This window comes from Corvus kubaryi, unplaced genomic scaffold, assembly GCF_017639235.1.
Source record: "Corvus kubaryi isolate FWS band 111438036 unplaced genomic scaffold, C.kubaryi_AGA036_p1.0 37285, whole genome shotgun sequence".
NCBI classification, from domain to species: Eukaryota; Metazoa; Chordata; class Aves; order Passeriformes; family Corvidae; genus Corvus; species Corvus kubaryi.
In genome coordinates this window covers 2,465,847-2,483,830 of record NW_024581089.1, presented here as the reverse complement: position 1 = coordinate 2,483,830, position 17,984 = coordinate 2,465,847, and the positions used below count along the sequence as shown (strand labels likewise).

The 17,984-nt window shown below is 46.2% G+C and overlaps 1 protein-coding gene across 1 annotated transcript in view; it reads left to right on the top strand.

Moving 5' to 3' along the window:
- The first annotated feature begins 14,502 nt into the window (after positions 1-14,502).
- Positions 14,503-17,984, top strand: part of SLC6A1 (solute carrier family 6 member 1) — a 43,810-nt gene continuing 40,328 nt past the window's right edge. The window contains exon 1 of the mRNA XM_042026738.1: positions 14,503-14,790. The gene's annotated coding sequence lies outside the window, so the exon portion shown is untranslated. The remainder of the gene's footprint in view (positions 14,791-17,984) is intronic.

Sequence of the window (17,984 nt, the reverse complement as noted above, 5' to 3'; positions counted from 1 at the left end):
AGGCTGCACAGACCAGCCTCGCTTGTCTGATGGATGTCGTGGGTTGCTTAAACATATTTCAGAAGTAAACAATGATTTGCTGGCGTGGATGAGTTGGTGTTAATGTATTTACTGAAGGCACTGATTGCTGATTTTATTCTGCTAAAGAACTGTGGCGTTGATGGCACTATTAAGTCTAACAGAGTAGTAATTGAACATGAGGAGTGGGAACGAGTGGGAAGGTGGTGGGGGAGGATGTTTTTGGCTGTGTGTTGGAATCTATTCACCCTGTGAGTGCAATCCAAGCTCCAGATGCAAAAGAGAAATTTCTAAATAATCTGTAAGAGTTCTGCACTCCTCGTACTACATGCAGTGACAAATTTCCACAAGCTTTAGATTCTTTCTGGGATGACTCAACTACGAACAAGTGATTTGGAAAAAAAAATATATTATCTCTGAAGAGAATCCTTGGTGACAATTTCTTTTCAAGTTATCTTAGGATTTTCCACTTACCATGATTTCTTCTAACTCATGTCTGCCTTGAACGTGGGAGAGGAGAGATGAATTTGGACTTGGGGATATATCTGTGCCTTTCCAGTGCACGTTAGGGGTCAGCTGTGACATTTGCATGGTTGTGCTCTGAATGTGGTGACACACTTGGTTACATAAAGCAGAGCACCTCAGAGCCTCCCCAGTGCTGGCAGGGCAGGGGTGATGCTGCAGCAGCCCTGACCCTCTGAGCAGGTGACAGGGAGGGACAGGGCCGTGCTCACATCGTGGCAGAGCTCACACACAGCTCCTGCAGGGGCTCAGCAAGGCACGGACCAGACAGCCACGTCTCCTGTTGTGCCAATAGCAATGAGAAATTCAATCTTCAGGCTTTTAAACCAAAATCAATCTGCTTCAGAACCTGACTGAGACGTTTGGTCTCCCTGCTTCCAGTCCTGGTGCTGTCAGGGTGAGGAGAGCCCCAGTTTCTGCTCCTGTCCTCAGCTCTGGGTGAGGACAGAATGAGACACCAACCGGATTACTGGATTTACTCTTTTTCTTTTTAAATGTAGATCCATGAGGGGAAAATAATATCTATAACAGCTTCACAGCACACTTGTGTGAGCCTTTTATAAGGGCAACACCAGCAGTTGGACGTTTGAAATGTGTTTTGTTCAGTCAGCTGGAAAGGTAATGTGATACGTGAATTCATCTGCATGTGGATCTTCTTTATTGATGGGGAAAAATCTGACAGAGCATGGACAGGATTTGTCCCTTATGAACTAGGAAGTAAAATAATTAATAATCCCAGTGACCTGCAGCCATCCCAGTGACCTGCAGCCATCCCAGGGATCTGCAGCAATTCCATCCCAATGATCTGCAGACATCCCAGGGATCTGCAGCAATCCCATCCCAAAGATCTGCAGCAATCTGACCCCAAAGATCTGCAGCAATCCCATCCCAATGATCTGCAGCAATCCCACCCCAAAAATCTGCAGCAATCCCAAAGTTCTGCAGCAATCCCATCCCAAAGAGCTGCAGCAATCCCATCCCAAAGATCTGCAGCAATCCCAGTGAAATAAAACACCCCCTGAAATGAATAAAATCACCCCAGATATTGTAGCTAACATTATCCAGTAGTTATGAAAATTCTTTCTGTTTAAGACATAAATTAAACATCCTGAGGTATCAATTGTTCCAAAATGGTTTTTCCACTCAAAATCGTTTCTGAAAGGATTCGTTGTCCAAAACCAGAAGTTATTTAAAAGTAATTCCTACAGTGAATTGTTAAGATGGAAAATTTTAATTTGATTCCAGTTTTGATCTTTAAGTTATATTTCAAAAGGAAAGTGATGTCAAGAGCAAACTCAGAGCTGATTTTAGTCTGAAGTGCTGTCTTAGAGTAACCTCTGTGTAAATGGAATTTTTCTGTGCAAAATAACAATTATTTTCGTGTTTCATTAGAATGATGTTACAATGAAAAGCACACAGTGAAAAATCAGTACTTTTTATACCAACTGTATTCAGGAGTTTATCAAGCAATGCCTCCACAGCTGAGGTTCATTCTGTAGTGTTACAAAATTGTGTAACAAGACTAAAATCTGAGATGGAAGAAAGGAAGAAAAAGTCCTGTCAGAGGTGCATAAATACATCACAACATTTTCTTCTGAAAAATAGATGCTTTCATTTACCAATCATTGTATTCCTTTCAATACAAACTACAAATTTCTAAGGAAATTACCCCAGTCTCATCCTGAACTCTGCTTGTGCAAGCAATTATGATTTTTCCCTCCCTGCCCTGTCTTTCTGAAGTAAAGCACATAAAACTCAAGATGCAAACTCTTTTCCCAGAGAGGTTTGCTCGGTATTTTCATCCCTTCACAGCAGTGTGTTATGGAAACCCTTTTAATCTGAAATAAGACTTCTAAGGTGCTCTGGAAGGCAGAGGGTACCACCAGCATCCAGTCTGGGATTAGTTACTCTGAGTTCTGTGATAGCTCAGGAAACCACTTTGCTCGTTGGGTGCTTTATTTTGGGGGGTTTTTTCCTGGCTGGGGCACAGTGGAGACTCCTCTGACAACACAGAGTGCCCCAAGAGCAAGCCCTTTGCTCCGCCCAGGTGCTACTGCTGTCTAACACCTCCCTTAATTCCAGCCCCCGCTGCCTCCCCCGGCACCTGTTTGCCCAGAGGAGCCGGGATGAAAGGAGGCAGCTGGTTAAAAACCGGGACCCAGCGATGAAACACGGCCTCCAGTCGCGGCCACAACAAGGGGGGCACTGTTTGGTGTTCTTCTCCTCCTCGGTTGTTTGTACAGGCCAGCGAAAGCCGAAGGAGACGCTCAGACAGTGGCACAGCACAGAGCCCCGCCGCTGCACTGCTGCTGCTGCTGCTGCTGCCGCGCCTCGGTGCGCGAATTTTGCATTCTGCATCCTTGTTGCCTCCTGTAAACGCTACAAATAGCAGGAAGGGATGGATAAAACACACAGATGCTTTAATTATGATTTGATTACAGAGCGAGCAGAGGAGTCTATTCTGAGGAATATGCAATTAGAGAAAATTCTGAGGACTATCTAACCTTCCGAAATTAAAATTAACTGGGATTATTTCAACGGGGTTTGAACATCTCTGAAAAAAGATATCATTCCTCAAGGATCCTGCTGCTCCTGGGTGCTGGATCCTCTCTGGCTTAGCAAATGGGCTTCAGGGTAACACAATGTCATCTTCCTCAGCTGCATGGGCTGCTTCCTTCACCTCCCAATCCCATTTTATTCCCATTTTAGCATCCCTTGCTGGTCACATAAAGGAGGGCAACACAGAGCCTGGATGGAAACAGCCATGTCTGGGTTGAGGAACAAGAAAAGAAGAGCAGTTTAAGCATTCCTGGGTGATCAACAGAGGTTCTCCATCCCATAAGCAGGAAAAATGGAGAGGTGCACACTTGTGATGCACGTTCCAAAGGGAAAGTGTGCATGGAAAATTCCATGCCTTTTCCTCTGGCAAATTATTTAATAGCAGGAACCTATATGATTAAATATGTTAAGCTTCTCTGTGGGCTTAAACGGTACTGAAATGGCCTGAATTTAATTCCATTGATTCCACTGGCTGCCAAACATGAGCAGAATTCCAAATCTGCGCCAGGGCCGACGAGCAGCACGCCTTCAGCCCCAGTGTAAAACCCCTGAAATCTTATGGAAGCTCCATCCTGGCGTGGGAATGATGGCTTTCTTTGTGTCCTGAGCTGGGCTCAGCCAGCTGGGCAGGCAGCAGCAGCCCTGGGGCTGGGGGAGCAGTGGGTCAGCCTGGGCTGGGGGCACGAGCAGGGCACGAGGCTCCGGGGTTGCGAACTGCACCCAGACACGACCCCTGGCAGCAGCTGCAAACCTCTCGTGTTGCATTTGCTTTCCCTCAGTGCTTAACACGTTCATGAGTCAGTGGGAAAAGGGCTTTTTTTGGGTCTTGTTTTCTGCAGAAATTTTCAGTGTTTATCACTTCTGCTTGAAAATGGTGCTGGAAGCGTGGTGTCAGTTCTCCAGCCTGGCAGAGCAGGGCCTGCCAGGACCCCTGCCGGGCTCTGCTTGGGGTGGAATGTTTGCTTTGTGGCTGGTGTGGAAGGGAGGATGGCTCCCACCTCAGCCAGACCTGCTCCTGCACTGGTTGAAACCTGGGAAACTGGGAAATGGGGCTTTGGTGCTGCCTGGCTGCTCTGGGGATGGATGGGGGTGGTGAGAGGGGCACAGCTGCTTCCCTCCACCTCCCTGCTCCCCGTGGGGATGACTGACCTTGCTTTTGACCTTGCTCACCTTCAGCAGACCCCAGAGCTGCCCTGACAGGGAATGTGGCTGGAGCAGCAGAGATGCTGCTCAGGACACTCAGAGAATTCCTGCTCTTCCCAACAGGTGCTGAGCACAATTAAGCTCAACTCAGCACTCTGTCAGTCTCCTTTGTCACTTGTAAGGACATTTTCTGGCATAGTGCCTTATTTATTTATTTTAACATCTCTTTTTAGGAGCCTTCAAACCCTCCATCTTCAAAGCATTTGTGTTCCTACTGACCCATGTGTATTTCCCAGGGATAAACCCCTGGCTGGCAACTTAGGGATGATTTGTCAAGGGTCGCTTTAGTAATTGAGATTATTTATTTTCTGCCTGAAGTTCCCTGGTTGGTGACTAAGAGAAACTTTGTATTAAGCTGTGCAGAGCATAATGAGGCTGCTGTAATGCTTTGATGTGGAAATGCTTAAATGCCAAAAAAAAAAAGGAGAAAAAAGTGGTGTTATTGGTAGAGCTTGCTTAAGGTATCTAGGGACCGTTTACATCAAGCAAATATAGATTATGCTATAAAGATTATAGATTTTGATAATGGCCCTTTAAAACTTTAATAGCAGACATCATAAAAAGGCCAAAATCAAATTATTTTCCTGGGCCCTGCAGCTGGTGGTTACGAGCTGCTGGTGGTTATGTTTTTCAAAATCAAGACCTGTGTGATATCAATTACAGAGGCATTAATGTTACAATAGATGTGCAGGGAGATTTTATTTCCTCACACCTATTACAAAGCCGTTCCTGGTCACCAAACTGGCTGAGCAGGCTGTTAAATTTGTGGAATTAAAAGGCTGGAGTGGGTTTGCAGCACGTTAGTCTCGCCTAATGAAGGTGGTTATGTAAGAGTCCCTTCCTCTCAGCTGCTGGAATTGTATTTCCCATGCCACTTCTTGCTTTCCATGTTGCTGATAGATTAGAAAAACAGACTTTGCTGCATTTTCTTCTCTTCTTCTTGTGTCTGTTCTTGAGGCTTATTAGCACAAAGTAGCTCTGAGCCATGGCTCGGACACCAGAGATTCTGGAAGCCTCAAACAGCCATGATAATGGAGCTGGATGAAGGATGCTGGTTGCCATGGGAACGGTGCATGTGCCACACAAGATAATGTAACTGCTGTAGTGCAGGGATCTGTGCTGAATATTGATTGTGAGATTTCCTGGATTCCTTGGAAGTGCTGGGCTTTGTGCCGGGTGTTCCACCTGGCAAGGGAGAGCAGCTCCTCAGCTGGGCTCGGGCCAGGGAGAATTTCCTCCTCCTCTAAGAGCTGACTTTTGCACAGGATGGGAGAAGAAGGGGCAGGAATTCCTGGGGAGAATTGTCAGGGTCACAGCTTTTCCTTGGGGAGCTCACAGTGTCCTGGGGGTTAAACTGGAGGACTGGCACTGAGGTGCTCCAGGTGAGTGCCCTGACTTGACGTGACAATAAAGTGCCCCAGGAAGCTGAACTTTCACCTGTGTGATGTGTCTTGTGGTGGTTGTCACCTGGACACCTGCACAGTGTCACTGCTCCCCTCTGCACCCCTTCACTGCTCCTCTTGGTAGCACTGAAAAGTTCATTCTTGTCCCAGCTTGTCAAGGATGAGTCTAACTAGTGGCAGAGCTGTGCAAAACAGTGGGATTAGGGAATATCAACTCATTGGCAGCCAAACATTATTATTTTGGCAGTATTGGCCATTTTCCCAAGCTGGGGGAAGGTAAAACATGAAGGTTTTAATCTGGGGGAAGGTAAAACATGAAGGTTTTAAATGGGGCAAGGTAAAACATGAAGGTTTTCACTTGGAGCAATTCTGTGTGAGCAGGATCACACTTGATGCTGTTTTTCGGGTGAGATTGGGATTCTTCCATAAAAATGAATGAAGCAGGACTGGTTCTGCTGTAATTTTGCAGCCTGAAGTTCTGGGTCCTGGAATGACAAAGAAACTCTAGTTATTGCTCCTCTAGCCCAGATCCTCACTGAAATAAACCAGCAAAGCTTCCCCAATGCTTTATTGACTTGGCAAGAGGCAGCTGGGGCCACTGTTGCTCCGCAGGATTGTGCAGATGAGGTAATGCAAATTAAATTCCTGTCCTTCTCATGTTTTCCCCCCAGGCAGGGTGATGCCACAAACTGCCGCTCACCTTCAGCAGGATTGCTGGCAATTGGCCACCTGTTAGAGAAAATGTGTAATTATGGACCTTACCAGGTTTTGGGAGATGATCTCCAGGTTTTGGGAGATTATCTGTGTTGTTTCATACCTGCCTCGTGCCGTTTGGATCTCTGGGTGTTGTGCCTTAGAAGTGCTGGGCCTTTAGGAAAAGTGAATTAGAGAGGGTTGTTTTGGCAGCTCTAATAAGATGCTTATCTTGAGGCAGAGATGGGGAAGTCAAAATGTATCTGAGGTGTTATTTGTCAGAAATGTGTCTGAGAGGACAGAATTAGAAATTCTAGGCTGTTGTGCCCTCTGGGCACGATTTGCAGGTTTGTGTGACTTTGTTCTCCAGTACAGGTCATGTCCAATGTGGTGCTCAGAGAGAAATTTAGTTTATTCTTTACTGCTGATTTTGGGTTTAAATCCTGCCACACATCCCAGCAGAGCTCCTGGTTTTCTTGCCAGTTCCAAATCCTGATTGTACAGCATCCAGCTTCTCTGGGCTTCTGGGGTTTTTGTACAGCCAGGACAAACTGAGACATCATCTAAGACACCTTTTTATAACCAGGACACCTGCTCTGTAATGCACAGAAAGCTGTATTTTAGAGCACTTAAACACAGTAAGGAACTAGTGGACTTTGGTACGTTTAATTAAAACCATTTGGGCTTTTTTGGTTGGTTGGGATTTTTTTGGTTGGTTGGTCTTTTGGGTTTTTTCTGTAATTCTTTAATGTTTTCTGAGTTTATGTAATAATTTTGCAGGTGAAAATCTTAGGGTTTTTTAAACACAAGATATATTTTGAATTCAACAATCGAACCAATGAGTGAACTTGGACATCGGGCATGGCTTTGGATGTTAGTAGGACCTCTGCCTGAGTGAAACCTGACTCTGGTGGTGGAGCACCATGCTCTGTGATCCATCCCTCCACGTGCAGCTGCTGTGCACAGGAGGATTGGCATTCCTGCCAGGTGGCAGGGATCAGCTGGCCAGGTCTGCATGGAAATGTGTAAATCCACCCCCCACCACCACTGGTGTGTGTGAATACGGGGATACTCCACAGCCCTCCCCTTTTTCCTGTGTCAGGGAGGCTCCTGCTCTCACCTGGCAGCGTTGGAGATGATTTCTGGGGTTATGAGGTGCTTCAGTTCAGGTGGAAGTGAACAGTGCCAGCTGGAGCTTTGCTCTGGCCTGTGCTGTGCCATAACGAGGTGACAATGTCCTTCTGAGCCGACCTGCAGCAGTGGCAGGTCACTGATCATCACTCATCGTCACTCGTTTGTCCTTGGGCTCTCTGGGCTAGTCCTGGACCAGCAGCACCTTGAAGAAAGCCCAGCTTTAAGTATGGGGACAAGCAGAACTGTCTGTACCCATGCACAGCAGCCTGGCTGAGTGCCTGTGGGGTTTTATGGGGTTTTATGGGGTTTTATGGGGTTTTATGGGGTTCGTGGCGTTGATGCCTGTCAGCCTATTGCACTGCACCCAGGAATTTTCTGCACCAAAATGGTGCTAAATTCGATAAAATCAGGGGCTGTGATATCTTTTCAGCTGCCATTTTTCTGGAAAAGTGGACTCTGAGGGGATAGATACCAAAGCCATGTGAAAGCCAGGGAATCTGGCACTGCTGTTCCATGGAAAACCATCCAGTCACCCAATTCCCACCTTCCAGGTGACCCCTCAGGTGACCTCTCTTGGCTGCCCTGCCCTGACCCCGGGAGCTGCTGCTGATGGCTGAGGTGTGGTGCACAACATTCTGTAATTCCACCTGGTTCACTGCACTAAAACTGGGATTATAAAGTACAATTAACTCCCTGCGGCTGGCCGGGTTTTAGGAGTGCAGGTGGGAGAAAAAATGTGGCTGTCGCCCCCTCCCCAAACCCACAAAAGCTCTGCTTGCTGGCTTGAACACAGTAATGTTCCCATGATCAGCCTGTGGAGCTGAGAGGGGAATCAGAAGGAATATTTCTGGGAAACCAGCAGGGAAGGGAGCCAAGTGTGTACCTTGGAAAGGGCAGTGGCTTGAACAGACCAACAGGAGCTTTCCCTGGTTGTGAATCTGGCCCTGGTGTGTTGATCCCTCTCCTGAGGAGCACAGGGAGGCTTCTGTTGGATCTCAAACACCAGCAAACGGGACTGGCTGTGGTTTATCACCCAGAATTCCCTTTTTAAGTGTTCTCTGGAGGCAGCTTTGCCTGCCAGTGCACGGACACACGGTAGAATCTCATCTTCAAGGCTGGCTGGAAGAGGAGATTGATGGCTGCGCTCCCCAGCCACACTGGCAGGGCTGTGGGGAAGGAAGATTGTTCTCCCACATTCTCCCTCAGCCACTCCGAGGACATCAATTTCCACTGAGCACGAGGATGATTTTGCTTTTAAACAACAAGAGTTTCCAAGGAGGCACTGGAGTGACAAAAGCTGTTGCCAGGGGTCTCCAAGGGACTTGACAGGTTTATAGAGTGATGATAAACTGCTGGAGTGGTCGCAGTGGAAATTGGGCTTGATAGAAATAATAAAGAATTGGAAGTGCTCAAGGACATTGTTGGAAAGCAATTTGGAGAGGCCGTGGAACATTTGGATTTGTCTCAGTGTGGTCCCTCCCACAGAAGGGAGCTGAGCTGTGACTGGTGGGATTTATTACAGCTTTTTACCTTTTCATATTGAAAATTGAGCTTCAGCATGATAGCCTGCTCCTGTCTTTATGCAGATTACATAAAAATAAATGGGTAGCTGATGGAGGTAATGTCTTGGGGACAGGGAATTTCATTTCCAAATGGAAATTCTCAAAAAACACCTTTTATTTTACAGGAGCCTGTATATCTTAGCCAAAGTGGTTTAGTGATGGACAAATATGCACCTGGAAAATGCCTAGATGGGCCTTTAAAGATGTCCCAGAATTTCCTAGGTAATTTTTTTAAAGCCTATTTGAAACAAACCACACACAGTACTGTGTGCAGCTCACATCTGTGCCAGCACTGACAGTGTTAGAAAGGCAACCCCATCTAGTTTCTTTTGTTCTTTAAATAAGCACTTGCTGCCTCATCTTCTGGGCAACACAAAAGCTGTTTTATTTCCAAGAGACACACACTTGCTGAGTGAACCCTGCAAGAGATTGTTTTCCTCTCATGAGACCACTAAATTTTCCTTTGGCCACTATTTTTGAAGTTGTAGAAAACCTCAACAGAATTCCACTGCCAAGGCAGAGCTGCCTGTGTTGGGATTTGCTTCAAGAGGTTAAAAAAAGGATTACTGAGATATGTGAGTGTCCCTGTACCTGGTGGTTAAAATCCAGGTGTGCAGTGGCTACAGGTGAATTATTTTCATTTATAGATGTGCTGATGTTAGGGGTGAGATGGAGGGGCAGGGGAATCACTGCCTTCTTTAAAGGTGGAGCAGTGTTGTTTGAAATTCTTTGTATTCAGACTCCCTGCAAAGCTCATTTTTGGCCAGGACATATTGTGAGGATTAATTGCATTCATGTCAAAATTAGCTGCATCCTCCTTCCACTCAGACAATATAAAACCACGCTGGTGATGACAAACAGATAGTAAAGCATGCAGAACAAAGGTGGGCAGATTTCTGGGCAGGTTTCTCCCTGGGGGTGACCAAGGTGTGCAGACTGAGGGCAGCTGAGCTGAGGGGAAAGAGCTGAGAGTGCCCAGAGATGTGTCAGTGGCACTTCCCTCGGGGACAGGAACACGTGGAAATAATTAACACTGCAAGGGAACGGCCACAGAGAGGGGAATTCAGAGTTGTCCTGCTTGGGAAGCAGATGGGAACCATCAAGGCCACCCTCCCTGCCTGCCTTGGCTGCTCACAGGAGGTTTTGGCAGCAGTGCAGAAATATTTGCTGCTTGGTCCGGCAGGAGTGGTTGCTCCCTCTTGCATCCTCTGGGATTAAAGAATAGCCGAGGAGCCAAAGCCTGGGTGGTTTTTTGTCCTTGTGCTCCATTTTATTCCACTTGGCCTGCTAATTTTTGGTAGCAAGAAGTTCTGCTCCATGTAATCCAGCTCTCCCCAGCAGGTGCAGGTTTGGGAGCTGGGCCCAAGAGTTTGCAGCTGAAGAGTTTGAACAGCAGCGGGGAAAAACCTCAGCTTGCAGTGCCTCAGTCTGCTCACTGCTTGCTCCTGGATTAGCAGTATAAGCAAGCAAAATATTCTGCAGAATGCTTTAACCATCGAGAAAACCCCAAACAAACCAGGCAAAGAGCAAAACCCTTCTAAGAATTGTTTCAGAAGCAGCCCTGGGACACGAGAGACTGCTTAGCAGCTGGCACGTGTGGCAGCCTAGCTCGTGTGTGAAAGCAAAATATCTGTCTGTCTGCAGCTCGTTGTACTCATCAGGGCTGTATTCATGCATTCCTGCAGAGAATGGTGCTGTAAGGAGATTTGCATGGGTGCCATCCATCCTGCTGTGCTTGTACTACCAGTGATTACGCCGGGATGGTTTCTATGGGAAGCACGTTGCGAGCCAATCTGTGGATCTGCCACATCCCCTTGTCTTTTCTGCTGGGTTGGGCTGGTTAAGACCACACTGCTTTGTTTATTTATTATTTTTTAAAGTTATTTTCTGTGTTTGCATATGAATTGATTGCAAGGGTTTGTTCTAAGCTTTATTCCGAGCTGGAATGGTTGTACAGCAGCTTTTTCTCCATGGTGTTCCTGCCTTCAAGACGGAGAGTTTGCACACAGCTGCTGGAAATGAGAGGAAGCTCTTGGAGTTGAGTTTGGGCAGCTGGAAGAGAGAGGAACGGGGCCTTTGCAGAAAGCCATAGCTCCACTGGCCTGGATGCTCTTACAGCAGTGGACAATGCAGTTCTGTGCATTTAGATGGTTATGGGGAGCATAAAATGTTGACTGGGTGGCAGCTGAGCTGCTGTGACTTTTTGTGTGGGAGGGTCCTTATTTTGCCCAGGAAAGCTGAATTGGTTATTGTTCTCTCTGGAGGATGGGAATCACAAAAGAATGCTGCTTCCATTTATTCTTCTCGCAGTTTTAATTCAGTTCCAGCTACTTCATGTCAGTGCTGCTTCCACAAAATGTTTCCAGTTCTGGAAGAGCAAATTAAAATAATCTCCATCCAATTTAAAACAAGGCTCTATATTTTGTTTGTGTAATGGTGACAGCTTCCTTAAAACCAGAGTGAAATTCCATCACCGGAATCACTCTGAAATACACAGCACACCCCTGAGTGAATTGTGTGTGGGGGTGTCTAAACTTGCAAACAAATGTCTCCACCACCACGGTTTGTTTGTAGGAGCTTTGCTTTGCAGGAGCAGGGTTTCTCTGTGCCATGTAGCAGTCAGGATTCACAGCTTTCCTGCCAGATCTACTACTCCAGGAATAAAGAGTTCCTTTGTTTACAGGAGTTGGGGGGGGGAAAGGCACCCTCCAGGCTGTTGTCTCTGGCTCCTGACATGTGATAGAACACGAGCGCGCCTTCGCCTGTGGGATCTCAGCTTGGCATCCTCGCAGGGAGGGGGGAATCTTCGAGGGGAGCTCGGAGCTGACACTTCGTCATCGTGCCGTGATAAGCCCTAAAAAGAGCTGCTGAACACTGGAGGATGTGGTGCATAACAAAAATCATCATAAAAATGGCATGCTGGGAGAGTTAGACACAGGGGTTTGTATTCAGGAGCTGAATTATGCGAGGTGTGGAGCGCTGTCCTGTGGGGAACACTCGCAGGTAATGGGAATTTCTTTGCTAATAAAAGGCTTCAAGATCTGGTCCAATGGATCCTAAAAATGGCAGTGCTATTTGTGGAAGCGATTGGCAGCTGTAACCCCTCTCCTGCCCCCATCCACATCTTTCCTTCCCTAGTCTGAGCCAGCCATTAGACCAAAACATAATTAAATTTAGTATTTCAGACCCAAACTAGACATTAATCATCCAGCACAGGGGTTTTTAATTTTTCTTGGAAGTCCAAGGGAGACAGGCACCTCCATCCCACTGAAATGCACACGTGTGTATTTTTGGCTCCTTTGAAACTTTCAGCCAAGCTATTCAATATAATCCAATGGTGATCTTTTAGCAACATATTCTTAATGACATATAAATATTTGATATTTGATGTTCCCATTGCCCATATAATGGTTCAAAACAATAATGCTCCCACAGTTGTTTTTTCTGTCTATTTAATTTTACCACGTGATACCCACAAATGCTTCCACAGCTCAAGAGAACCCGACTTTCCTCAGTTTTCTCCTTGTCTCCCATTGAGGTGGGCAGTGAATTGCTGTGGATTGCACAAGTTTTCTTATCCTGAACAAACCTGAAGAAACAGAACACTATAAAAATGTGCAAATAGCGTTGGCCCTGCTCAAGTGTGACAAGGTTTAGCCAGCTTTGCCCTGAGTGTTACCCCTTCAGGATTACAGGGAGAGTTTGATGCTTGTGTTGATAAAACATAAAGGTCCTGTGGTTTGAACAGGATGGGAATGATGGAAGTGCAAAATCTGAATGGTGGGAGGCACTTCAGCCAGTTTACACCAGCAGGAAGCAATATTTGGAGCCTATTTGCTCCATTAAAAAATAATAAATAAATAAATAAAGGCAGGAGGATTTGTTCTGCCCTCCCTGATGGAAAGCTTCATCCACAGCAGCTGCCCCCATGGGCCTGGCTTCCCCCAGGATCTCTGAGCCACCTCTAGAGATGATGGACATCTCCAAAATTTGTGGTGCACCCTCAAGAAAATTTGGGTTGGGAAAAGCCTCTGGAGGTCACCAGGCTCATACACGAGCACTGTGTGAGCTGGGTTTGCTGTGTGTCTGCACTTGCCCAGGTTGCAGAAAAATAACAATAAATCAATAAATTATGCACATCACTCACTTTCTCTGCTTCTTCCAAGCACACAAATGTTTGTAGCCACAGGGAGATGAAGATTCCTCTCCTTACTGCAATAACTTTATACCATGGTGTGCTGTTTGTTTGTTTAGGCTGGTTAAAATTTGCTCTCTTTAGCCAAAAACCCTTTTCCTTCAAAGTGACACGGGCTCCCGGTGGAGGCTGAGGATATTCACTGCTTTCCAGAGCCAAGGCCCCTGTTTGCACAATCCCTGCAGTCTGGCAGGATATTTGGAGTAGGTCCACAGCTGCTTTAGACTGGCTTAGAGCTCAGTCACAGGGGAGAACTCTTCACTCAATCTGTGCCGTGCAGATAAGGACTGTGATTTTTCTGTGGAAAAATCTGACTTGTTTTGTTATTTCGTTGCACTCAGAGGCTAAAGAATGAACTATAACATGTCTTATTCTTGAGGAGTCCCCATTGCCTGGTTAATACCTGGAAGATGCAGCTCCAGAGGAGCTGGGATGTGTTGCTCACACTCAATATTGTGCAATACTGAAAGATTTCTGTTCTTGTGGAGAGCCAAGGAATTGCTCATTGTCTAATAGGCAGAAACAGATTTTTATTTCTACTTCTTTGGAAAAAATGCATTTTGGAAAGGAGGTGACTAGTAAAGAATAAAGAAATGTGGAGCCATATAAAAGATAGCTTTATTATTTCAATCCAGGTTTTGTGGTGTTGGGCTCTGGTAAAAAATGAAAGAACTTTGTGCCTTGGTATGAACAGGTGCAGCAATTGCTTTTGCAATGAGTCCAAGCAAGTAACATTAAGTGCTCATTTTACACCTCAGTGAATGCTGTGCAAAGAGCAGAACTTCCCAGCAGCATAAGCAGATATTATCCCATTGATAGCTTTGGCGCCGGGCCTGTTCACTTAAAGCAGCGGAGTAGTATCTGCTCATGCCTCAGTAAACAAAACCTATTCTATTATATAGGTCAGGATTTGTTTTGGGACAGTCCTCAGCCTTTTGAATGCTTCCCTTTCCAAGGTTAACGCTGCGTTCCCAAAAAGAGCTTCTGTTCCCCCAGCCTCCCGCTCCTGGGGCTGCAGGAACTGTGGGGCCGGCGCTGCCTCCCCTCAGCTGGCCCTGAACAATGGGAGCAGTATTTGGCTTCCAATCCCTCGGAACTTCCCTCCCAGAGTGGAGAGGGAAGGGCTCCCAGGATGGATGGGTGAATGCACTCCTGGGCCCGGAGCCTGAGGAACACTTTTGGCTCCTTTAGAAACACGGCAGCTCTGTGAGACCACAGTGTTCCCAGCTTGAAATCAGGGACAAAAGGGTCAGGGGACCTTCCAAGGCCGAGTGCTGCCGTGGGGAAACATGGACAGCTCTGCTGCTGCTGGGGAGGTGAACGAGCCGCTGGGGAATGGTGTGTGCAGCCGCCTTTAGCTGGTGAATAGAAAAGTAATTTGGAAAAGGAGTCAGGGCAGGGTTCTGCGAACTCGTTGTGGATGGGGCAGAGAGGTGGTTTGGTCCCAAAGCTGTAACAGCCTCTTGTGAATGAGGAGCTGCCTTGGGATTCTCTGTGGCAGGTAAGGAATATACATATTATATATATAACATTCTGCCTGCTCGCTACTTCTCTCCTTCCTTCTCTTCCCAACCAGGAGCCAGGGACAGTGGAGGGAGCAGAAGGGATTTTTCTCCTCTATTCCCTATTCCTGTAGCTCTTCTCCAGGAGCTCTGCATGAGCAGGGCAATGCTGCTCGGTGGTCCTGCCTTAGGCTCAGCATTATTTTCGGAAATGTTGGTACTGAATATTATCTTTTAATTTTTTTGAAAGAATTCATCAAAGTAAGATCGTATTTTGAGTATTTCTCTCAGTGTTCCCAGGCACAGGACCCAGAAAAGTTCAGTGCTCACTGGGGTTCTCTCAGCTGCTGGGAAGCCTTGAGCCAGTTGGGAACATCTCAGCTGCTTTTATATTTTGCTTTTTTTAATGGAAGCATTTGCAGCGAGGCAAAGAAAGGACATTTCCAATAACAGAGCCATCTCCTCCCTGGCAGGTGTCTCATGGAACCATGGCTCAGTGTTTTCCTCCTGCTACTCAGCTATGTTAAACTTCTGGGGTGTTACCTTAATTTCCAGCATCAATCTCACCAGTTTAAAGCAAAGCTTATCCATGGTAGTGTAAAGAAAAAAAAAGCACAGAGGGAAAGCACGTAATTCTCATCAAGTGTTGATTACAGTTTTGAATAAAATACGTTTTTCCTGTGCCATCACTGCTGTAGATTGTTAATAAAAAGAAAAGTAAAGCTCAGCTGTGTTCTCCTGGGGCTGGAGGAGGCAGCAGTTATTTGCTTCCCATTAGGAAGGTGACATTCCCAGAGAGATGGCCTAGAAAATTGTTTCCAGAGAGCAAGAAAAATTAGTCCAGGAGGGTTATTGAGCATCCAGCTCTCTGCTTTGCAACAAATTGCTGGGTACCTGGCAGCACATGGCTCTGTGACAAGTGTTCAGCCTGGGGGGTGGGGATGAGGGAGGAGATGCTCCAAACACCTCTTCCCTTTCACATTCTGGCTGAGCTTGCAGAGCTACAAAATTCCCATGTTTGGGCCTTTTGGGGACATTGATAAGCTGAGCAAGGACATGCCATTGGTGTACAAGAAATATGGGGCCTCATAATAATGCTGGGTTTGGGTTTCTGCTTGTGAAGTGCTTTTGATAGCATGTTGTGCTCATTTTCAAATTGTACTAATTAAATGGACCCTAAGACATAGGATAGAAAGATATTAGGCATTTGTGGGGCTTTCTGTAGCAGTTTCCATGTGTGGTCTGTTTTTTTTTTACCTAGAAGAAGCTGTTCTGCAATTGGCTTTTTGCAAATCAAATTGTTTTGGTTTACTTTCGCTCCTAAATGTGACAGTGCACCTTATAAACCAGTGCAAGGGGGAATAAATCCGAATTCATTATTCCAAAACACATTTCACTCCCCTTCAGATCTGCTTGTCAGCGTTTGGCACTGTCACCCCTGTGCCTGTGGGACTGTCCTTTCAGCCAAGGCTTGGAAACTTTCAAATGGGAAGTAAGTGAGCACTCCCAAGCTGCTGCTGTAGGCTGAGGGAAATGAGGTTTCGTGTGCCATTTGTATTCCCTCTGGGTTTCTGACCAGCATTTCGAAGAGAAAGTGAGGAAGAGATTTACTCCTGTGATCCCTGTTGAGCCCAGCTATTGTGAAGGGATTGTGGGAGCTGAAAAAGAGCACCTCAATACCTGTAGGGACAGATCCATGAGAAATAAGGCTGATAATTATGGTGCTCATTATGAAGTTTGTTCTTTGATTTAGCAGCTTCCTGGAACCTGGGACAGACTCCCAGTCACATCTGGGGTGGAATTCATCAGCTGTTTGTTAGAAAAGAGCTACTATAGGTCCACAGCATGCAATTGCCAAAGCTGACACCTTGCCAGGACTCTGGATTTACTTTTCAGAAAGTGCCAAGGCATCTTTCATAGTCACAGATCACGACTCTCACCTTTGGGATGGGACACGAGGCTGGGCTTGTTGGGAAAAAATGGTTGCAGAAATAATTTGCCCAGTGTATAAACAGCATCTGCATGTGGTTGTGCTCCTCAGGAGAAGAGGGGGAGCCAGCTGAGCTGCCAAGCAGGACAGATAGATTGTATCTGAAAAGGAAAATATTGGTTGCAGGAGGACAGAGGTAATTGGGACCATGTGTTCCAATCTTTTCCTCAACTGAGCAGTCATGTATTGCAGTGCAAAGAGCTGAAACTGCTCCACACTCATCTCTGAGATATTCTGCATGTTCAGTGATGGCCTTGAGTTCTTTGGGGCTGTGCAAGTCCAAAAATCTTGGTTGTTCCCTCTTTCAGCAGGAACCGGTGGCTAAGCTGGAGAAACAAGAGCCAGAGGTGAACTCGGCTGGTGAGGTTTGGGAGCATCAGGGAGCAAACAATGCCTTGGATACTGACATCAAATAGCTGGATAAGGTTTAGAAGTGATGGAAAAAGGGAGCTTCCTTCAGTTCTACAGGAAAGGATGCTGCTCCAAGTTCTCTGTGAAGGGAACAGTGTGGAATGGGACAAGAGGTGGAAATGAGGAATGCTAGAGGTGGCACAGGAGTGTGTGTGGTGCATGTGAGGGACTGTTCAACTGTGCTGTAGAGAGCACATTTGTTCCAGAAAGTTACTTGAGAATGTTGTGCTTTTTAGCAGGAAGCAGGGAATGTTCAGATATGAGCGAGTATTCTGATTTTTCTATGTAAATTTGACCTCTGGCTTTCTGAAGGCCAATGGAGCAGGACTTTGCAAGGCCCAGGAGGCACATTAGCAGTGAGCAGCATCCAAATGACATTTCAAACACTAAATACAGCAACTCCCTCTCCTCTTCTATCCCATCTGTCATTGTTCTGTCTGTCTGGCTAATTTACTGGAGTCTTGTCATATGACAGTTTATTTCTCCTCATCACAGACTTATGTCATGTATCTAAGATTTCCAGTTTGGCTGCAGGGAGGAATATTGCTGCAGTGCAACTCTCCACTTGTCTGAGAGATAAGCTACCAAAATCTCATTGTGCTTTCCTAGAGCAGTGTGGGAGTACCCCAGAGTAGTTCTTGACCCTGTGCCTTATCATTAAAAGCCACAAATCATCTGCCTTCATGATTTGAGAACTGAGAGTCCGTGTTGTAGTAGAGGATCAGTGTTATTTATCCTGCACCTGTCCTGATAAAATGTTGTTCTTTGATGGTCATTGCACATGAGCTCCTA